Source organism: Bos mutus, chromosome 23, assembly GCF_027580195.1.
Source record: "Bos mutus isolate GX-2022 chromosome 23, NWIPB_WYAK_1.1, whole genome shotgun sequence".
Lineage (NCBI taxonomy): Eukaryota > Metazoa > Chordata > Mammalia > Artiodactyla > Bovidae > Bos > Bos mutus.
The window spans coordinates 49,496,812-49,521,166 of NC_091639.1; the positions used below are offsets into that span (position 1 = coordinate 49,496,812).

The 24,355-nt window shown below is 36.4% G+C and overlaps 1 protein-coding gene across 1 annotated transcript in view; it reads left to right on the forward strand.

Moving 5' to 3' along the window:
- Window positions 1-24,355, forward strand: part of KHDRBS2 (KH RNA binding domain containing, signal transduction associated 2) — a 617,615-nt gene that overhangs the window by 528,159 nt on the left and 65,101 nt on the right. The gene's annotated exons all lie outside the window — the stretch shown is intronic.

Consider the following 24,355-nt stretch of genomic DNA (forward strand, 5'->3'; position numbering starts at 1 on the left):
GTTACATTTTGTGAAAGTTTCCAGCAGTGGATTTAATTTATTGTCCTTCTGAATTATCAAATTACTTACTAGACTATGAGAAGTAAAAGATAATGATCTTACAATTGGTAATAATGAAATAGTAGTATGCAGTTTTAAAACTAGGTGATTATCATAACTAATCAACTCATTATGTGAGTTTATATTTTAAAAAATACTGTTAGTATTAGAGTTTATTTTTAGTGAATTCATAATTAAGACAATAATAAAAACAAATCTCTTGTTCATTGGGACTATATTGCCAGAAATTTAATTTTTATTTTTAAGACAAAAGATAGGAAAATATTGGTGCTGTGAAAAGAGAAAAAATCTTAAAACATCTTATGGAATCAAGAATTTATTTCTTTTAACTGATTTAAAATTTCCAACAAACAAAAGTATAAAACCAGACAGCTTCACAAACAAACTCTAAAAAACATTTAGCAAAGAACTAACACCTGTCCTTCTGAAATCATTCCAAAAGTCTCAGAGAAAGGAAAACTCCAAAACTCATTCTAGGAGGCCACTAGCACCCTGATACCAATACCAAACAAAGATACTGCAAAAAGAAAAGAAAAGAAAATTAATGGCCAACATCACTGATGAAAATAGATGAAAACAATCGTACAAAATACTAGCACGTTCCATTAAATCATCATACACCATGATCATGTGGTATTTATTCCAGGGATGCAAGGACTTTTCAATATCAACAAATCAATGTGTGATACACCACATCAACAAGTTGGAGAATATTAACCATACTATCATTTCAATGGATACATAAAAAGCTTTTTACAAAATTCAACACTCAGTTATGACAATAACTCTCCAGAAAGTGGGCATAGAAGGAGCATACCTCAACATAATAGAGGCCATATATGACTAACCTACAGCTAACTTCATACTCAATGGTGAAAAACTGAAAGCATTTTCTCTAAGATCGGTAACAAGACAAGGATTTCCACTCTTGCACTTTTATTTAACATAGGTTTGGAAGTCTTAGATTTGGAAATCAGAGAAAAAATAAAAGAAATAAAGGGAACACAAATTGGGGGCGGGGGAGTGAAACTGTCATCGTTTGTATACAATATGATACTATACGTAGAAAATCCTAAAGATGCCACCAGATGGCTCAGTTCAGTTCAGTTCAGTCACTCAGTTGTGTCTGACATTTTTCAACTCCACAGACTTCAGCACACCAGGCTTTCCTGTCCATAACCAACCCCTGGAACTTACTCAAACTCATGTCCATTGAGTCAGTGATGCCATCCAAACATCTCTGCTGTCCCCTTATTTCCCCCCCTTTAATTTTTCCCAGCATCAGGGTCTTTTCAAATGAGTCAGTTCTTTGCACCAGATGGCCAAAGTATTGGAGTTTCAGCTTCAACATCAGTCTTTCCAATGAATATTCAGGACTTATTTCCTTTAGGATTAACAGGTTAGTTCTCCATGCAATCCAAGGGACTCTCAAGAGTCTTCTCCAACACCACAGTTCAGAAGCATCAATTCTTCTGTGCTCAGCTTTCTTTATAGTCCAACTGTCACATCCATACATGACTAATGGAAAAACCATAGCTTTGACTAGACAGGGACCTTTGTGGGTAAAGTAATGTCTCTGCTTTTTAATATACTGTCTAGGTTGGTCATAGCTTTTCTTCCAGGGAGCAAGCATCTTTTAATTTTATGGCTGCAGTCACTATCTGCAGTGATTTTGGAGCGCCCCCCAAATAAAGTTTGTCACTGTTTCCATTGTTTCCCCATCTATTTTCCATGAAGTGATGGGACCAGATGCCATGATCTTAGTTTTCTGAATGTTGAGTTTTAAGCCAACTTTTTCACTCTTCCTTCCACTTTTATCAAGAGGTTCTTTGGTTCTTTGTTTTCTACCAGAAGGGTGGTGCCATCTGCTAATCAATGAATTTGGCTAATTGGTGTTTTGGGGTGCAAAATTAACACACAGAAGTCTGTTGCATTTCTACACACTAACAAAGATAAGAAAGGGAAACCAAGGAAACCATCCAATTGCTGCAAAAAAATAAATAAATAAAATATCCTGGTATAAACCTATCTAGGGAGCCAAAATACTTTTACTCTGAAAACTACAAGAGACTATAAGAAAATGATAAGAAAGAAAGAATGAAAGGAGGAAAGAAAGAAATGATTACACAAATGGATGGAGTAAAGATATATCAAGTTCTTGGATTTGAAGAATCAATATTGTCAAAATGAATATACTACCCATGGAAATCTACAGATTCAATGCAATTGCTCTCAAATGACCAATGCCATTTTTCACAGAACTAGAATTTTTTTAAATCTTAAAACTTCTGTGGAGACACAGAAGACCTCAAATAGTTAAAGAAATCTTCAAACAAAAATGGAGCTGGAAAAATCAGGCTGCCTGACTTCAGACTATACTACAAAGCTACAGTCATCAAAAGAGTGTGATACTGGCACAAAAACAGAAATAAAGATCAATAGAACAGGGTGGAAAGCCCAGAAATAAACTCGCACACCTATGGTCAATCAATCTATGATAAGGGAGGCAAGAATATATAATGAAGAAAAGACAGTCTCTTCAATAAGTGGTGCTGAGAAAACTGAACAGCTATGTGCAAAAGAAGGAAATTATAACCTTTTTTAATGCCATACACAAAAATAAACTCAAAACGGATCAAAGATCTAAATGTAAGACCCGATATTATAAAATTATTAGAGGAAAATATAGGTAGAATACTATTTTATATAAATCATAACAATATACTTTCCCCTCTGTCTCTTAGAGTAAGGGACATAAAAATGAAAATAAACAAATGGGACCTAATCAAACTCAAAATCTTTTGCACAGAAAAAGAAACCTAAGCAAAGGAAAAGACAACCCACAAAATGGGTGAAAATATTTGCAAATTATGTGACCAGCAAGGGATTAATCTCCAAAATCTACAAACAGGTCACACAGCTTAATATCATAAAAGTAGCAATCCAAAATGGGCAGAAGATGCTCTTAAAGAGACATATCTTTGAAGAAGACAACAGATGGCTAACAGGTGAATGAAAAGGTGTTCAATATCACTAATGATTAGAGAAATGCTAATCAAAACTACAAGGATGTATCACCTCACATCAGTCAGAATGGCTATTATCAAAAAAACACCTATCAACAATAAATGCTGGAGAGGGTGTGGAGAAAAGGGAGTCCTCTTACACAATTGGTGGGGATGTAAATTGGTGAAACCACTATTGAGTATAATAAGAAAGTCCCTTAAGAAACTAAAAGAGCTTACTTCACTCTGTATAATAGGCTCCAGTTTCATCCACCTCATTAGAACTGATTCAAATGTATTCTTTTTAATGGCTCCAATACAATATTGTAAAGTAATTAACCTCCAATTAAAATAAATAAATTTATATTAAAAAAAGAAACTAAAAGAGCTACCATATTATTAATAATCCAACTCCTGAGCTTGTATCCAGAGAAAAACATGATTTGAATAGATGCATGTATTCCAATGCTTATTGCAATAGCCAAGACATGGAAGCAACATGAATGCCCATTGACAGAAAAATAGATAAGTAGATAAAGAAAAATTGGTACATATATACAATAGAATATTACTCAGCTTAAAAATAATCAAATGATCTAATTTGCATCAACATGAATAGATTTGGAAATTATCATACTAAGTAAAGTAAGCCAGACAAAACAAACATCATATGGGACTGATTATACACAAAATCTAAAATAAATTATACAAATGAATGTATTTACAAAACATAAACAGAATCACAGACTTAGAGAATGAATTTATGGTTACCAGGGGTGAAGAGTTGAGGAAGGGAGAGTTTGGAAATTTGGGATTGACATGTACACACTGCTGTATTTAAAATGGATAACCAACATGAAGACTCTTGAGAGTCCCTTAGATTGCAAGGAGATCAAACCAGTCAATCCTAAAGGAAACCAACCCTGAATATTCATTGGAAGGACTGATGTTGAAGATGAAGCTCCAATAATTTGGCCACCTGATGCTAAGAGCTGACTCATTAGAAAAGACCCTGATGCTGGGAAGGATTGAAGGCAAGAGCAGAAGGGGACAAGAGAAGATGAGATGGTTGGATGGCATCACCGACTCAATGGTCATGAGTTTGAGCAAGCTCTGGGAGTTGGTGATGGACAAGGAAGCCTGGTGTGCTACAGTCCATGGAATTGCAAAGAGTCGGACATGATGGAGTGGCTGAATTGAACTAAATGAACATGAACCTACTGTCTAGCACAGGAAACTCTGTTCAATATTATACAGTAACCTAAATGGGAAAAGAATTTGAAAAAGAATAGATGCATACATATGTATAACTGAATCACTTTTCTCTACACCTGAAAATAATGCAATGTTGTTAATCAACTCTAATATAATATGCTTTTAAGAAAGTGAAATATAGGCTCAATATATGAATTTTAGGACACAAATATTCAGTCTTTAGAAATTGTATTTTTTTCAAGCCTTTTCCCTCATTTTTGTGTTCAAATACCTGCAATTCTTACATAGAGACAACATATTTTCATAAAATTTAGTCTGAAGGAACTGGAGGGGTCATCAACAATAAAAGTGAATTACAATTAAAAAAAAGCAAGCAAAGAAAGAATTCTTTCCTTTCTTAGTGAATATCTTATAAATATCTCTATATATACTCACAATCTGTGATAAAATGAATTTCTACTTTTTGAAAGTTGGATTTATTGAAGTATTATATTTACATATGGTAAAATTTGCCCATCTAGGCTACAGTTGTACAAGTTTGACCAATACAATCCATTATTATGCCAACATTATGATATAGGGCTTTTTAATCAACCCCAAGTATTTCCATACTGGTCTTTAGGGTCAACATTTTCCACACCCGAGGCCCTGGGAACCATGATTCACCTTGTCACTATAGTTTTCTAGAATGTCGTATGCTGCTAAGTCACTTCAGTCATGTCCGATTCTGTGTAACCCCAGAGACGGCAGCCCACCAGGCTCCCTGTCCCTGGGATTCTCCAGGCAAGAACACTGGAGTGGGTTGCCATTTCTTTCTCCAATGCATGAAAGTGAAAAGTGAAAGTGAAGTCGGTCAGTTGTGTCCGACTCCTAGCAATCCCATGTACTGCAGCCTACGAGGCTCCTCCATCCATGGGATTTTCCAGGCAAGACTACTATTAGGGCCCAATTCCTTTCAATTTATTACAGGAGAATTAATGCTGTTGTTCATAATTCCTTTACTAAATCTAGAAAAAAGAAACTTTGGTGCTCAAGCAGATAAACAGCCCACCTAGACAAAGCACTATTTTAAAAAGAGGTGGCCAAGTCTATAAAGATACAAAATATCCTCCTGAAGTCTTTGTGCAATTTGAAGCTCTGATACTTGTAGAAGTATAAATGCTACAAACTTATAAAACATCACCTGAGAGTTCACTTGAACTTCCTCCAAATTCATTAAGTTTTGTAAATCTTAAACATCAAGCTCCCAATTCTAATCCTTTGTTTCAGCCCATTGTTTGCCATCTTCAAGAGTTGTATAAGAAGAACCAATAAAAAGTATAGAATTCTTAATCTGCCTTCTTATTCACTCCATATCTATTCATGTTGTTGTGTGTATTAGTGTTCTTTCCCTTTTTACTATGGTGTGGCATTTCACTGTACCACAGTGTCCTCATTCACCAGTTTAAGGACATTTGAGTTATTTCTATATTTTGCAATTATGAATAAAGTTGGTATAAAACAAATACATCTTTAGAAAAGTTAATCATGTATTTTTTTTTCTGAAAATAAATTACAAATTTCATGGGCAAGTAGGAATCCATGTGATTATTAGCTAAATGATTCTTCCCATATATGATTCACAGAAACACAATAGGACTAAAGGTCACAAAATCATGATAACATTGATCATTTACTGATCAGTTTATTCACACCCAAAAAGATTTGAATGCATTAAGTAATATTTGGAGGAGGGAAATGGCAAATAAAGAAACCACTTTAAGTTCATTAAGTGGTGGAGGACATCTATGTGTTGTATTACATAGTGAATGTTTTATGGCCTGAGAGACAGCATAGTGAAAGGTATGACAGAGAATTCTATTTTGGGAAATCACTTTAGACAATTAGAAAAAAAAAAAAAAAACTCATGTGAACATACGCCTGTAAAACTCAATGTAACTTAAGATATCACTAAGGAAATGACCATTTTCAGCTTTGAGTTCTTGATTACTTTGTATCAGAGTAAATAAAAAAGGCATCATGAACCAAAAGCTACTGCTTCAGGTAATAACTTAATTGTTCCAATTACACATTGGAACACAGCAGTTACTTAGGGTGGGGGAGAAGCTTTGTACCACATCCCAAACCTTAAATAGACTACTGTATGCAAATTGGCTATTTAAAATACTTGCTAATATTTTCAATCAAATTTATATTTCATCACTGTATATTAGTGCATAAAAACAGTGATAATAAAGTTCTGTACCATGTTTCAGAAAGTGTTGACAGAAAATATAATTACCACATACTATGAACACTGCTAAAATAGAGTAAAATGATTTTTTTTATGTAGCTCTACAGTTACATTCAACTTGTAGAAATTTTGGAATGACTTTCTGCACCTTTATTCTGGTTAGATTTAATTGGATATGGTTTACTCTAATAAACAAGGAAGAAGAAAAAATTGGAGATTATAATAACTTACCTTGAATGTTTGAAAAGTGAATACTAGAATAATTGGATATAATTATGAATAAAATTTGGCTTCCCCAGTGGCTCAGCAGTAAAGAAACTGCCTGCAATGCAGAAAATGCATGAGATGCGGGTTCAATCTCTGAGTCAGGAAGATCCCCTGGAGGAGGGCATGGCAACCCATTCCAGTATTCTTGTCTGTAGAATCCCCTGGACAGAGGAGCCTGGTGGCCTACAGTCCATAAGATTGCAAAGGGTCTGACTGAAGTAACTGAACACACACACACATGTATAAAATTTAATGGCTATGTAGAATAACCTGAAAATCACTTTGTATTTATGAAATATAATTTATATGTAAAATATATTTTCTATGCATTCTACTACCTTCTCTTTTCCATTTCTTATCCATTCAATTTTTTATGGATAAATACTTCCCACATTCCTAGACCAAGTTCAAAAACCAATACTTCTGAAGTCTTTTGTTAAATCTATATTTGTGAATAATCTGTTTCTATGCTGAATTTCAACAGCATCCTATCTTTATTTCTTTACATTTTCTCTCTCTGCCTTGTGCTGGGAATATTTATGTACCTGTCCCTTTTCACTCTAACTACTTGCCTATAATCCTAGTCTGATACATCCTCTTGTCTTTCACAAAATCTATCTTTGAGCATTTCATGATGTGTGTGCTGAACAGATGATCATAGAAATCATGGATGTGAGACCTGAGAGGTATCTACAAGATGGGGATAAAAAATAAGAGCCTTATCCCTCAAAGAGAATCCAATATTTGGAATTACATGTATCATTTTTAACAACAAAATATTTATATATTTCTGAATATCAGTGCTAAAGCAGAAAGAAAGAGGTCATGAAATTAACTACAGTGATATTAGTACTCTGTATGTAATAATAATTAAGCACTTGTTAAATGATTACTTGTGCCAGAGAATATACTCACCATACAGTGACAATAAATATTTTTCAGTTTGTAAATGTATTTTAACATTTTCTCCTAAGAATGTGTTGGAGAAGGAGTCATGTGCAAGCTGCATATATACTTAAATTAATATATGTGAAATAGCTATTATAGAGTAAACAATTATTAAGAATTAGAAATAAAAGTTTACTTTCTAGAAAAATCAGTTTGAAATTGGTTCTGTTTTCAGCTGGTGGTTCTTTAATTGGACTTTTTAAAGTATTGTTTAGATTTATGAGGACAAATGGAGAAAGCTTTTAGAGAAATATGTGATCATAAAGCATATCTATTATTTAAAAATAATATGAGTATTATTTTGACAATGTAGTGGTAAAATCAGAAGAAACACTGATTTAGAACTTTGAAGGTAAAACTATAGGTTTTGTGTGACTTAGCAGAACTGAGATAAAAGGAAAAAATTATTTAGATAAAATGGGTCTTAATTGACTAGTTACTCAGCACAAGTGAATACAGAATTTGTGGAGATTATAAAATCAGATCTGGCAGTTGCCTAAATGGAATAATTATTTCATTTTTAGTAGAGAATCTAACAGAAGTTCACAAGGTAACAGCCCTACAAATGTTCACCTGGAGTTCAGAAACTATAAGACATCAATTAGCCCCCAACTGTCTTATAAGATGTTGTTAGTTAGTTGTGGAAAATTTCAAAAGGATCATAAAAGGGGCTTTACTAAAAATTCCTTAGGAGGCAGCTCAACTAAATAATACGTTAAGGTCTGATGAAGATGAAAATGATATGGAGGGTTTCCAGTCATCTTTTTCTCTTGTCCTGCATCTATGAGAAGGAAAAGTAAAGAAATAGATTAATAAGATTACTATACAAGTTTCAAATTGCAGGGCTAGTAATGCAGTTTCCAGGGGAGCTCAATTACTTGAATTCTATGGCTTGAGACAAGCTATAGAATCAACATCTGTGATCAACACCTGTAATTAGATCAAATATTAAATTCTGTATATGTTCTGATATCTTATTTTTTGTTACTCCTCAAAGTCATTAACATTCTCAGAAATCAGTCCTCTGTAATCACGTAAATTCACAAGTCTTTACAAACAAATTGTTTTTTTCCCCAACACAAAACTCTACACCAAATCAAATAGATACAGAAGAAAAGTAACTTTCATGTACTTAGAGGCAAATAGTAATTTTGCAAATGAAAGTCGAAAGATCAATTCTGATCTTTGATTCTTATAAGATTTTTTTAAATTTTATTTAATTTTTATGCCAAATATAAAAATGAATCCGCCACAGGTATACATGTGTTCCCCATGCTGAACCCTCCTCCCTCCTCCCTCCCCATACCATCCCTCTAGGTCGTCCCAGTGCACTAGCCCCAAGCGTCCAGAATTGCGCATCGAACCTGGACTGGCATCTCGTTTCATACATGATATTTTACATGTTTCAATGCCATTCTCCCAAATATTCCCACCTCTCCCTCTCCCACAGAGTCCATAAGACTGTTCTATACATCACTGTCTCTTTTACTGTCTTGTTCACAGGGTTATTGTTACCACATTTCTAAATTCCATATATATGCGTTAGTATACTGTATTGGTGTTTTTCCTTCTGGCTTACTTCACTCTGTATAATAGGCTCCAGTTTCATCCACCTCATTAGAACTGATTCAAATGTATTCTTTTTAATGGCTGAGTAATACTCCATTGTGTATATGTACCACAGCTTTCTTATCCATTCATCTGCTGATGGGCATCTAGGTTGCTTCCATGTCCTGGCTATTATAAACAGTGCTGCAATGAACATTGGGGTACACGTGTCTCTTTCCCTTCTGGTTTCCTCAGTGCATATGCCTAGCAGTGGGATTGCTGGATCATAAGGCAGTTCTATTTCCAGTTTTTTAAGGAATCTCCACACTGTTCTCCATAGTGGCTGTACTAGTTTGCATTCCCACCAACAGTGTAAGAGGGTTCCCTTTTCCACACCCTCTCCAGCATTTATTATTTGTAGAATTTTGGATCGCAGCCATTCTGACTGGTGTGAAATGGTATCTCATAGTGGTTTTGATTTGCATTTCTCTGATAATGAGTGATGTTGACCATCTTTTCATGTGTTTGTTAGCCATCTGTATGTCTTCTTTGGAGAAATGTCTATTTAGTTTTCTTTGGCCCATTTTTTGATTGGGTCATTTATTTTTCTGGAGTTGAGCTATAGGAGTTGCTTGTATATTTTTGAGATTAGTTGTTTGTCAGTTGCTTCATTTGCTATTATTTTCTCCCATTCTGAAGGCTGCCTTTTCACCTTGTTAATAGTTTCCTTTGATGTGCAGAAGCTTTTAAGGTTAATTACGTCCCATTTGTTTATTTTTGCTTTTATTTCCAATATTCTGGGAGGTGGGTCATAGAGGATCCTGCTGTGATGTATGTCAGAGAGGGTTTTGCCTATGTTCACCTCTAGGAGTTTTATAGTTTCTGGTCTTACGTTTAGATCTTTAATCCATTTTGAGTTTATTTTTGTGTATGTTGTTAGAAAGTGTTCTAGTTTCATTCTTCTACAAGTGGTTGACCAGATTTCCCAGCACCACTTGTTATAGAGATTGTCTTTAATCCATTATATATTCTTGCCTCCTTTGTCAAAGATAAGGTGTCCATATGTGCGTGGATTTATCTCTGGGCTTTCTATTTTGTTCCATTGATCTATATTTCTGTCTTTGTGCCAGTACCATACTGTCTTGATAACTGTGGCTTTGTAGTAGAGCCTGAAGTCAGGTAGGTTGATTCCTCCAGTTCCATTCTTCTTTCTCAAGATCGCTTTGTCTATTCGAGGTTTTTTGTATTTCCATGCAAATTGTGAAATTATTTGTTCTAGCTCTGTGAAGAATACTGTTGGTAGCTTGATAGGGATTGCATTGAATCTATAAATTGCTTTGGGTAGTATACTCATTTTCACTATATTGATTCTTCCAATCCATGAACATGGTATATTTCTCCATCTATTAGTGTCCTCTTTGATTTCTTTCACCAGTGTTTTATAGTTTTCTATATATAAGTCTTTAGTTTCTTTAGGTGGATATATTCCCAAGTATTTTATTCCTTCGTTGCAACGGTGAATGGAATTGTTTCCTTAATTTCTCTTTCTGTTTTCTGATTATTAGTGTATAGGAATGCAAGGGATTTCTGTGTGTTGACTTTATATCCTGCAACTTTACTATAGTCATTGATTAGTTCTAGTAATTTTCTGGTGGAGTCTTTAGGGTTTTCTATGTAGAGGATCATGTCATCTGCAAATAGAGTTTTACTTCTTCTTTTCCGATTTGGATTCCTTTTATTTCTTTTTCTGCTCTGATTGCTGTGGCCAAAACTTCCAAAACTATGTTGAATAGTAAAGGTGAAAGTGGGCACCCTTGTCTTGTTCCTGACTTTAGAGGAAATGCTTTCAATTTTTCACCATTGAGGATAATGTTTGCTGTGGGTTTGTCATATATAGCTTTTATTATGTTGAGGTATGTTCCTTCTATTCCTGCTTTCTGAAGAGTTTTTATCATAAATGGGTGTTGAATTTTGTCAAAGGCTTTCTCTGCATCTATTGAGATAATAATATGGTTTTTATTTTTCAATTTGTCAATGTGGTGTATTACATTGATTGGTTTGCAGATATTGAAGAATCCTTGCATCCCTGGGATCAAGCCCACTTGGTCATGGTGTATGATCTTTTTAATGTGTTTTTGCATTTTGATTACTAGAATTTTGTTAAGGATTTTTGCATCTATGTTCATCAGTGATATTGGCCTGTAGTTTTCTTTTTTTGTGGGATCTTTGTCAGGTTTTGGTATTAGGGTGATGGTGGCCTCATAGAATGAGTTTGGAAGTTTACCTTCCTCTGCAATTTTCTGGAAGAGTTTGAGCAGGATAGGTGTTAGCTCTTCTCTAAATTTTTGGTAGAATTCAGCTGTGAAGCCGTCTGGACCTGGGCTTTTGTTTGCTGGAAGATTTTTGATTACAGTTTCAATTTCCGTGCTTGTGATGGGTCTGTTGAGATTTTCTATTTTTTCCTGGTCCAGTTTTGGAAAGTTGTATTTTTCTAAGAATTTGTCCATTTCTTCCACGTTGTCCATTTTATTGGCATATAATTGTTGATAGTAGTCTCTTATGATCCTTTGTATTTCTGTGTTGTCTGTTGTGATCTCTCCCTTTTCATTTCTAATTTTATTGATTTGATTTTTCTCCCTTTGTTTCTTGATGAGTCTGGCTAATGGTTTGTCAATTTTATTTATCCTTTCAAAGAACCAGCTTTTGGCTTTGTTGATTTTTGCTATGGTCTCTTTTGTTTCTTTTGCATTTATTTCTGCTCTAATTTTTAAGATTTCTTTCCTTCTACTAACCCTGGGGTTCTTCATTTCTTCCTTTTATAGTTGCTTTAGGTGTAGAGTTAGGTTATTTATTTGACTTTTTTCTTGTTTCTTGAGGTGTGCCTGTATTGGTATGAACTTTCCCCTTAGCACTGCTTTTACCGTGTCCCACAGGTTTTGGGTTGTTGTGTTTTCATTTTCATTTGTTTATATGCAAATTTTGATTTCTTTTTTGATTTCTTCTGTGATTTGTTGGTTATTCAGCAGCGTGTTGTTCAGCCTCCATATGTTGGAATTTTTAATAGTTTTTCTCCTGTAATTGAGATCTAATCTTACTGCATTGTGGTCAGAAAAGATGCTTGCAATGATTTCTATTTCTTTGAATTTACCAAGGCTAGCTTTATGGCCCAGGATGTGATCTATCCTGGAGAAGGTTCCGTGTGCACTTGAGAAAAAGCTGAAATTCATTGTTTTGGGATGAAATGTCCTATAGATATCAATTAGGTCTAACTGGTCTATTGTATCATTTAAAGTTTGTGTTTCCTTGTTAATTTTCTGTTTAGTTGATCTATCTATAGATGTGAGTGGGGTATTAAAGTCTCCCACTATTATTGTGTTATTGTTAATTTCTCCTTTCATACTTGTTAGCATTTGTCTTACATACTGTGGTACTCCCGTGTTGGGTGCATATATATTTATAATTGTTATATCTTCTTGGATTGATCCTTTGATCATTATGTAGTGACCTTCTTTGTCTCTTTTCACAGCCTTTGTTTTACAGTCTATTTTATCTGATATGGGTATTGCTACTCCTGCTTTCTTTTGGTCCCTATTTGCATGGAAAATCTTTTTCCAGCCCTTCACTTTCAGTCTGTATGTGTCCCCTGTTTTGAGGTGGGTCTCTTGTAGACAACATATGTAGGGGTCTTGTTTTTGTATCCATTCAGCCAGTCTTTGTCTTTTGGTTGGGGCATTCAACCCATTTACGTTTAAGGTAATTACTGATAAGTATGATCCCATTGCCATTTACTTTATTGTTTTGGGTTCGAATTTATACACTGTTTTTGTGTTTCCTGTCTAGAGAATGTCCTTTAGTATTTGTTGGAGAGCTGGTTTGGTGGTGCAGAATTCTCTCAGCTTTTGCTTGTCTGAGAAGCTTTTGATTTCTCCTTCATATTTGAATGAGATCCTTGCTGGGTACAATAATCTGGGCTGTAGGTTATTTTCTTCCATCATTTTAAGTATGTCTTGCCATTCCCTCCTGGCTTGAAGAGTTTCTATTGAAAGATCAGCTGTTATCCTTATGGGAATTCCCTTGTGTGTTATTTGTTGTTTTTCCCTTGCTGCTTTTAATATTTGTTCTTTGTGTTTGATCTTTGTTAATTTGATTAATATGTGTCTTGAGGTGTTTTGCCTTGGGTTTATCCTGTTTGGGACTCTCTGGGTTTCTTGGACTTGGGTGATTATTTCCTTCCCCATTTTAGGGAAGTTTTCAGCTATTATCTCCTCAAGTATTTTCTCATGGTCTTTCTTTTTGTCTTCTTCTTCTGGGACCCCTATGATTCGAATGTTGTAGCATTTAATATTGTCCTGGAGGTCTCTGAGATTGTCCTCATTTCTTTTAATTCGTTTTTCTTTTATCCTCTCTGATTCATTTATTTCTACCATTCTATCTTCTAATTCACTAATCCTGTCTTCTGCCTCTGTTTTTCTACTATTTGTTGCCTCCAGAATGTTTTTAATTTCATTTATTGCATTATTCATTATATATTGACTCTCTTTTATGTCTTCTAGGTCCTTGTTAAACCTTTCTTGCATCTTCTCAATCCTTGTCTCCAGGCTATTTATCTGTGATTCCATTTTGATTTCAAGATTTTGGATCAATTTCACTATCATTATTCGGAATTCTTTATCAGGTAGATTCCCTATCTCTTCCTCTTTTGTTTGGTTTGGTGGGCATTTATCCTGTTCCTTTAGCTGCTGGGTATTCCTCTGTCTCTTCATCTTGTTTAAATTGCTGAGTTTGGGGTGTCCTTTCTGTATTCTGGCAGTTTGTGGAGTTCTCTTTATTGTGGCTTTTCCTCGCTGTGTGTGGGTTTGTACAGGTGGCTTGTCAAGGTTTCCTGGTTAGGGAAGCTTGTGTCGGTGTTCTGGTGGGTGGAGCTGGATTTCTTCTCTCTGGAGGGCAATGAAATGTCCAGCAATGAGTTATGAGATGTCTATGGTTTTGGGGTGATTTTGGGCAGCTTGTATCTTGCTAACTAAAACTTCTTGGGGGTCTGGACAGTCAACATTTGCCCGAGAAGGTGCGCCAGTTTTACACCCAGATAACGGAGTGGCGGGGAGGCGATAAGTCGCAGCATTGGCGCTCGCCATACACCTCATCACCTGAGATGCTCGGACCTGGGAAGAGCGCAAAACGCAGGCCCAACTGAGTCTGCACCTCTGAGGACTACCCGAGTGCCTGAACCTGAGCGGCTTGGACCTAGGAGGTGCATGCAGCCCAGGGCTGGCCTCGGATTGTTCCCGGCAGAACAACCTAGAGCCCGAGCAGTATGGGCAGGGAGGCTACATGTGCCATGAGCGGGGGCAGACCCAGTGTGGCTGAGGCACTGCGAGCGCATGCCAGTGTTATTTGTTTGCAGCATCCCTCCCTCCCTCCCCACAGCGCGACTGAACAAGTGAGCCTAAAAAAAAAAGTTTCCCCCACCGTCCCCTTTGTGTCAGGGCGGTAACCAGACGCTGAAGAGACCAGTAAATAGAAGAATTTATAACAGAGGGAAACGCCTTGGAAGCTACAGGCAATAGATTAAAACCCCGTGGTTACTATGGACTACATAGGAAGGGGCCTATAGATCTTGAGAAATATAAGTCGGACCAAGGAACTAGCCAAAAATGAACTGAACCCACAATACTCACAATAAAACCAGAAAAAGTCCTAGATATATTTTTACTATTTTTATGATCATTCTTTCTTTCTTTCTTTCTTTTTTTAATTTTTAGAAAAAAATTTTTTTAAGTCCTCTATTGTTCCTTTAATTTTCACTTTTATAACCTATTACTTTGCAAAAAAAAAAAGACCCTATTTTTTTTTTCTCTTCAGCAAACTCCATATATATATATATATATATATATATATATATATATATTTATATATTATAATTTCTTGACCTTGTTATATTTTTTTTTTTTCTTTAACATTGTATTTTTTGAAATTCCAAACTCTACTCTAATTTTTTAATTTTAGCGTTTTGGTATATGTTATCAATTTTGTACCTATAGCTTTTTTTATAATTTCTGTGACTTTTTTTTTTTTCCTGTTTCTTTCTCTTCTTCTTCTTTATATAACATTGTATATCTGAAATTCCAAACTCTACTCTAGATTTTTAATTTATGCTTTTTGGTATTTTATATTAATTTTGTACCTGTATTTTCTTTATAATTTTTGTGACATTGTTTGTTTTTGTTTGTTTTCTCTCTTTATGTCTCTTCTTCCTTTTTTTTAACATTGTATTTTTGAAATTCCAAACTCTACTCTAGATTTTTAATTTTTGCTTTTTGGTATTAGTTATCAATTTTGTACCTGTATTTTCTTTATAATTTTCACAACCTTGTTTGTTTTTCTTTGTTCGTTTTTTCTCTCTTTCTTTTCCTTCTCCTTTTCTTTAACATTGTATTTTTGAAATTCCAAACTCTACTCTAGATTTTTAATTTTTGCTTTTATGTATTTGTTACCAATTTTGTACCTTTAAGAACCCAATCCTCAGGACCCATTTTTCACTAGAGAGCGAGATTACTGACTTGACTGCTCTCCCTCCCTTTGGACTCTCCTTTTTCTCCACCAGGTGGCCTGTGTCTCCTCCTTAACCCCTCTCTACTCTACCCAACTCTGTGAGTTTCTGTGTGTTCCAGATGGTGGAGAACACTTAGGGAACTGATTACTGGCTGGATCTGTCTCCCTCCTTTTCATTCCCCCCTTTTATCCTTCTGGCCACCTCTGTCTCCTTCCTCCTTCTTCTCTTCTCTGTATAACTCCGTAAACATCTCTGAGTGGTCCAGTTGTGGAGTGCACATAAGGAAGTGACTACTGGCTACCCCACTCTCTCCACAATTGATTTCACCTCATCTCATTTGGGTCACCTCTAACTCCCTCCTCCCTCTTCTCTTCTCCATGTAACGCTGTGAACCTCTCTGAGTGACCCTCACAGTAGAGAAACTTTTCATCTTTAATGTAGATGTTTTATCAATGGTGCTGTATCGAAGGAGAAGTTTTGAAACTACTGTAAAAATAAGACCAATAACTGGAAGCAGGAGGCTTAAGTCCAAACCCTGACTCCAGGGAACTCCTGACTCCAAGGAACATTAATAGACAGGAGCTCATCAAACACCTCCATACTGACACTGAAACCAAGCACCACACAAGGGCCAACAAGTTCCAGGGCAAGACATACCAAGCAAATTCTCCAGCAACAAAGGAACACAGCCCTGATTCTTATAAGATTTTAAGATTTTGTAATTTTTGTGAAGTTTTAAGATTTTGTAGTTTTTCAATATAAATTTCTAAGTGCAGAATTGTAATAGGCAAATATAAAAATGAAAGACTTTGCTTTCCTTGTATGATCAGGTGTTTAATTCACACAAACTAGGAAAATAATCCTCTTTAGATTAATGGAGGAATGTGCTACAGGAGGAAAGATAAAGGTCCATCTCACATATATTAGACAATAGTTTCCAAAGTTTTATAGAATGGAGACCATCTTGGAATATTTACAACTGTCAGGTGTAAATGAGACAAATTATGAAAGTTTAAAGAGATCTTAATGAGGGAACTCTCTTCAGAGTATATCCCGGGGCAAGGTGTTTACCACCAAAATCCAGGAATGGAAGGAAGATGGCAAACTGTCAGAGAGCTGTCCTAATAGAAAAAGGCTCCTCTCCTTTGAATCAGTGTGGCAACCATGGCCAACCAACATAGAAGAAGCTCAGGTGTTCATATCCTGACCTCACTTTGTTCCCATTGGCTGAACCCATTAGGAGGCAAAGGACAAGAAACTGAGTAGATGAAGTTGCCAGCAGTCATCTGGGTATAGAGCAGGGTGGAGGGAAGGGTGGAAGCAGGGGAGGCAAATGGAAGAGACCCAACACAACATCCAGAATGATTATCAAAATTTGATGACAGTTCATTGTATATATTAGTGTCAGTTGCTTGACGATATAATGACATGCATTTGCTATGGAAACAGCAGTGCTTTTAAATTTGTATTTTATTAATGACAAAGAATTTTTACTTGAAAAGTCACAATATACATGAACATAAAACTATACATTCATGAGCTAATATCTTCTTGAATCTCCTGGCACAGGTTAGCTCCTTGAGGGTCAGGGCATCCAGGGTGGGGACCACTGTTGTGTTGTTCAGAGGCTGCTTGGACCTCATGATTCATGATAACTAGCATTAGTTTTGTGCTAGTTTCTATGCTAATTGTTTAGGATCTTTATCTCATTTAATCCTTGCAATACCATGAGGCAGAAAAAAATGAAGCTTAAAAATGTTAAATGACTTTCCCTTGTTCATAAAGTAGTGAATGTTGGCTTCAAAATCATATCTGCTAACTCCAGATGTTTGAGACATAAAGACTAATAAATACTGTCTGAAAAATCTAAATTGATTTATTGATTCAGCAGACTTGTTATATACCCAAATAATCCAGATAGAATATGCTTTAATATAATAACAATATAGTGAGCTATTTGCATGTTTTTCAAAGGGCTCTGACCAAAGGATACTGCTGCTGCTGCTGCTGCTAAGTCACTTCAGTCGTGTCCAACTCTATGCGACCCCATAGATGGCAGCCCACCAGGCTCCCCCATCCCTGGGTTTCTCCAGGCAAGAACCCTGGAGTGGGTTGCCATTTCCTTCTCCAATGCATGAAAGTGAAAAGTGAAGGTGAAGTCGCTCAGTTGTGTCCGACTCTTAGCGACCCCATGGACTGCAGCCTACCAGGCTCCTCTGTCCATGGAATTTTCCAGGCAAGAATACTGGAGTGGGGTGCCATTGCCTTCTCCGAAAGGATACTAATAAGCAGGAAAAAATAAAATTGCTTAAATTTTTTTTTAGGTTATAAGTTTAATGTGAGCCATGGTATTTGATATTTCATAGGAATCTGGAGTGTTAGGTCTATGAATTGGATGTGGTCATGTGGGAGATGGCAAGATTGAACATCGACATCTTAGGAATCACTGAACTAAAATGGACTGTAATAAACAAATTTAATTCATATTTACATTATATTCAATATTATGGGAAAGAATCCCTTAAAAGAAATATTAGCCCTTAAAGTAGCCTCATAGTCAACAAGAGTCCAAAATGCAGTACTTGAGTGCAACCTCAAAAACAGCAGAATGACCTTGGTTCATTTCCAAGGCAAATAATTCAGCATCACAGTAATCCAAGTCTATCCCCCAAGCACTGATGCTGAAGAAGCAGAAGTTGACTAGTGCTGTGAAGATCTGTAACATCTTCTAGAATTAACACACACACACACACACACACACACACACACGTCCTTTGCATCATAGGGGATTGAAATGTACAAGTAGGAAATCACAATATACCCAGAATAACAGGCAAGTTTGGCCTTGGGGTATAAAATAAAGCAGGGAAAAGACTAACAGTTTTGTCAAGAGAACACACTGGTCATAGCAAACACTCTTTCTTTACACAAAAGATGACTCTACACATGGGCAGCATCAGATGTTCAATACTGAAATCAAATTGATTATATTTTTTGCTGTTGAAGATGGAGAAGCTTTATATAGTCAGCAAAACAAGACCTGGAGCTGACTGTAGCTCAGATCATGTGCTCCTCATTGCTACTTCAGGCATAAATCAAAGAAAGTAGGGAAAAATCACTGGACCATTCAGGTATGACAAAAATCAAATTCCTATGATTATACAGTGGAGGTAATGAAGAGATTCAAGGGACTGGTAGGGAGAGAGCCTGAAGAACTATGCATGAAACTTAGTAACATTGTACAGGAGGAAGTGACCAAAACCACATCAAAGAAAAAGAAACACAGGAGACAAAGTAGTTGTCTGAAGAAGCTTTACAAACAGCTGAGGAAAGTAGAAAGTGAACAGAAAGGGAGAATTGGAAAGGTATACGCAACTGAATGCAGAGTTCCAAAGAACAGCAAGGAGAAATAAGAAGGCCTTTTTAAGTAAATGATGCAAAAAATAGAGGAAAATAATAGAATGGGAAAGACTAGAGATCTCTTCAAGAAAATTGGAGATATCAAGGGAATATTTCATGTAAGGATGGGTACAATAAAGAACAGAAATGGTAAGGACTTAATAGAAATAGAAGACATTAAGAACAGGTGACATGAATACACAGAAGAACTGTAATAATAATAATGTCCCCTACAACCACAATAGTATGTTATTCCACCTAGAAGCCAGGAGTGTGAAGTCAAGTGGGCCTTGGGCAGAACTACTGGGAACAAAGCTAGTGGGGATAATGGAATTCCATCTGAGCTATTTAAATCCTAAAAGTGAGGCTGTTAAAGTGCTGCACTCAGGACTAGGAAAGGTCAGTTTTAATTCCAAATCCAAGGAAGGGTAATGTCAAAGAATGTTGAAACTACAGTACAATTTCACTCATTTTACATGCTAGAAAGGTCATGCTCAAAATTCTTCAATCTGGACTTCATCAGTCCGTGAACCAAAAACTGCCAGATATACAAGCTGGGCTTAGAGAAGGCAGAGGAACCAGAGATCAAATTGCCAACATTCACTGGATCATGGAAAAAGCAAAAGAATTCCAGAAAAACATCTACTTCTGCTTCATTGACTACTCTAAAGCCTTTGACTGTGTGGATCACAAAATCCTGTGGAAAATTCTTAAAGAGGTGGGAATACCAGACCAACTTAACTGTCTCCTGAGAAACCTGTAAGCAAGTCAAGAAGCAACAAAATCAGACGTGGAACAACAGACTAGTTCAAAATTGGGAAAGTAGTGTGACAAGGCTGTATATTGTAACCTTGTTTATTTAGATCACATGCAGAGTACATCGTGTAAAATACTGGGCTGGGTGAATCACAAGCTGGAATCAAGATTTCTGGGAGAAATATCAACAACCTCAGTTATGCAGATAATACAACTCTAATAGCAGAAAGTGAAGAGGAACTAAGAGTCTCCTGATGAGAATGAAAGACTCATCCTTATTTGTAATTCAGTTCTCTTATGTCTTAAACTACAGTCAGCAATGAGTTTGAACTTACAGATGGTTTTTTGATTTTAGATATTTCCCCATTCATGGCTTTCTCACACATCTACAGACCTCTACACAGACAGTGGATCTGGTGCTGTTTGAAAATATCTCACCAGAGGGGGAACCCATATCTTGATACACACTACTCTTCTATTATTATTATCTGACATATTTATTTTAAGTATCTAAGATAACTGATAGTTTTAGGAAAGAAGCAATGAGTTTCTTAAAATTATTAATTATGTATTCATTGTATTTTTGTTAATTTAATTTTAATGATATTGTAACTATTTGTCTAAATAGTCAGTTTGTATATAAAATATACATTAAGGTGCATTTCATAAGACTCTAATAAGAGTTATAAAAATAATTTTCCTTGATTATTTGAATAACAAGTTTCCTAAGAGGACTTAAGAAAGCATACAGTTAGTACCTGAGACCTGCTCAATCAGTTGCTGAAATCAGCACATGTCAGAAAATTCATTTAGATTTATAGACAGCCCTCAACATGAATCCGGAGAAGGCAATGGCAACCCACTCCAGTACTCTTGCCTGGAAAAATCCCATGGGCAGAGGAGCCTGGTAGGCTGCCGTCTATGGGGTCGCTAAGAGTCAGACATGACTGAGCGACTTCACTTTCACTTTTCACTTTCATTCACTGGAGAAGGAAATGGCAACCCACTCTAGTGTTCTTGCCTGGAGAATCCCAGGGACGGGGGAGCCTGGTGGGCTGCCGTATATGGGGTGGCACAGAGTCGGACACAACTGAAGTGAATTAGCAGCAGCAGCAGCAAGCAGCAACATGAATCAGGAATGTATTAGGCATACCGCGTGCAATCAGAGCTTCAGAAATGTGTAATATGAGATCAGCTTAGACTCTTGAAGAACCTTATGTGTTTCAAAAAGCAAGTTAAAGAATCCAAGGTGAAATTCTGGCTTAAATGGTAGACAAAGAAGTTTGGTTTCACAGAAAAAAAAAAAAAAGAAATACATTGAACAAATAGTTAATCAACATACTTAAGGGGTCGTGAATGTTCATGAATGTGTGTAATTGTCAAGGTGTAACAATAAACCTGTTGCAAACTGGAAAGTATGTACTCTGTCTAAACCAACCATCTCCTGTTCAACTTTAGGATATTGTGGCCACGTGGTCCATGTATGGTAAAGGACTCAGTAGTGTTCATTATTTCCTCCAAAGAAAATCTGGAAGTCTAGCTTTTCTGGTTACTATTCCTACATAACAAACCTCTTCAAAACCAAGTGGTACAAGTTTACCATCTTTATTATCTTGAGGATTTTTCACATCAGGAATATTAACAAGGCACAGGAGATGTGAGTTGCTTCTACTTTCCTGTGTCTGGGACCTTAGCTGGGAAGTCTAATAAGGTAAAGCTGGAAGCTAGAATCATCTGGAGGTTCCTTTAGCAGTTGATGCTATATGTCTGTTGGTATCTTAATTGTGGCTGCTGTTTGAAATACTCATGTTTAGTGCTCTCCATGTCACTTAGGCTTCCTCATCATTTGGCAGCTCAGAGCTGCCAGATATGAATACCCCAGGAACAAAATAAAAGTTATATCATCTTTTGTGACTTTGCCTCATTCTGTTAGTTACAAGCAAGTCACAAGTCCAGCCAGATTCAAGAGATGGTTTATTAGACATCACCATACAATGGGGACTGGCATGGTTCAAGGATGAAAAATTATATCATGGGCCTTTTTGGAAAATATAACTTGACACATCAGTTTTTCAGTGCAATATTCTGAATTTTATATGATGAAATTCCTTTTTAAATTAAATACTTTAGAGACTAGTGTTAGGTAGCCATACACATAACAGTGTTTCCCAAATTCTGCCTTACAAAAACAAAAAATAAATAAATAAAAATAGAGAAGAAGACATATTCAGAAAATGCTTCCAAGGGCATTGTAAAAAAAAGGAGTCCTTCAGAACAGCTCTCTGAGGGCACTATATGGTCTGTTGAAGAATGTTCTGAAGTCCAAGGGTGGTTTATTTGCAGACAATTAAGAAGGCAGACATGCAAACAAGTGCATAAGCCTGTGATGAGTACTATCCTAGGATGTGCCAGAGGGTTTGAGGGTATATAGGAGGCCATCTAAATATAAGGTTAAGAGAAAGTACCAAAAATCTCCTCAGAAGAACTGATGCCAAGCTACCATTTAACCAGGGAAATAAAATTTAGCCAGGCAAGTGTATCCTCATGTGCAAAGAGAAAGAAATGAAAATATATTAGTAAAGAATCACATGTCCTTCAGGTGAATCAGATTATAACAGTGGCAGGGCGTTTAGCTATGTAATAGAAAGGGAGCAAGAAAGCTTGTATATAGAAGTAAGAAAAGAATGCTATTTGGATACAATCTGAGCAGATGGTGATTGCAGCCATGAAATTAAAAGACGCTTACTCCTTGGAAGGAAAGTTATGACCAACCTATATAGCATGTTAAAAAGCAGAGACATTACTTTGCCAACAAAGATTCGTCTAGTCAAGGCTATGGTTTTTCCTGTGGTCATGTATGGATGTGAGAGTTGGACTGTGAAGAAGGCTGAGTGCCGAAGAATTGATGCTTTTGAACTGCGGTGTTGGAGAAGACTCTTGAGAATCCCTTGGACTGCAAGGAGATCCAACCAGTCCATTCTGAAGGAGATCAGCCCTGGGATTTCTTTGGAAGGAATGATGCTAAAGCTGAAACTCCAGTATTTTGACCACCTCATGCAAAGAGATGACTCACTGGAAAAGACTCTGATGCTGGGAGGGATTGGGGGCAAGAGGAGAAGGGGACAACAGAGGATGAGATGGCAGGATTGCATCACTGACTCGATGGATGTGAGTCTGAGTGAACTCCGGGAGTTGGTGATGGACAGGGAAGCCTGGCATGCTGCAATTCATGGGGTCGCAAAGAGTTGGACACAACTGAGTGACTGATCTGATCTGATCTGATCTGAGGTTGTCTTCAAGTCCAGAAATTAATCATCACTGGGGAAAATTATGATTATCCTTTTTCCATATCAGGCAGATTTGGTCATTTGCACTAAGTTCTTAGTTGCTACTTTGCCCCTTTCCTGAAAAACTTTTTTTTCCTTTCTTTGTTTTCCTTCATTTCTTAGTCAATTTACACTAAAAAAAAAAAAAAAAATACCCTCCAGGTCTTGCTTTTTTGCACTTGCACACTGATAATGAAAGAGGGGAGATATTTTTTCTTATAATACTGTGATCAAGATGGAAAATGTAATCTGTGATCTATTAAGTTTCAAGGTTAGAATACCAAAAACAAGACACTTTTGATGACTTCAGAAAAGGAAATAGAATTTATCTTGGATGCACATGAAATAGAATTATAAGAAGATGCAGATATTATTTGTTTTCCATGATTACTACAGTATTTGCAATATCTTATTTTACAGTTTCATTAAATTAGTGTTTATTAAAGGTGCACTGTTTTCTATGTGATGGAAGTAGAAAAATAAATAATTTGGTGCACTTCAGTAGAGGTTCACAATCTTATAGTTGCAATAATGCAGACCAGATGTTTCATATTCAGATATGTTTGTATTTTAGAATGGCAATACAACACAGGTACTACATATCACTCCCAGTGGCATCTAGGCCACAACATGTCAATACTATTGTATTGAAATATGAATAAATAAATTCAGTTCAGTTCAGTTTAGTTCAGTCGCTCAGTCGTGTCCGACTGTTTGCGACCCCATGAATCGCAACATGCCAGGCCTCCCTATCCATCACCATCTTCCGGAGTTCACTCAAACTCACGTCCATCGAGTTGGTGATGCCATCCAGCCATCTCATCCTCTGTCGTCCCCTTTTCCTCCTGCCCCCAATCCCTCCCAGCATCAGAGTCTTTTCCAATGAGTCAACTCTTCGCATGAGGTGGCCAAGTACTGGAGTTTCACCTTTAGCATCATTCCTTCCAAAGAAATCCCAGGACTGATCTCCTTTAGAGTGGACTGGTTGGATCTCCTCGCAGTCCAAGGGACTCTCAAGAGTCTTCTCCAACACCACAGTTCAAAA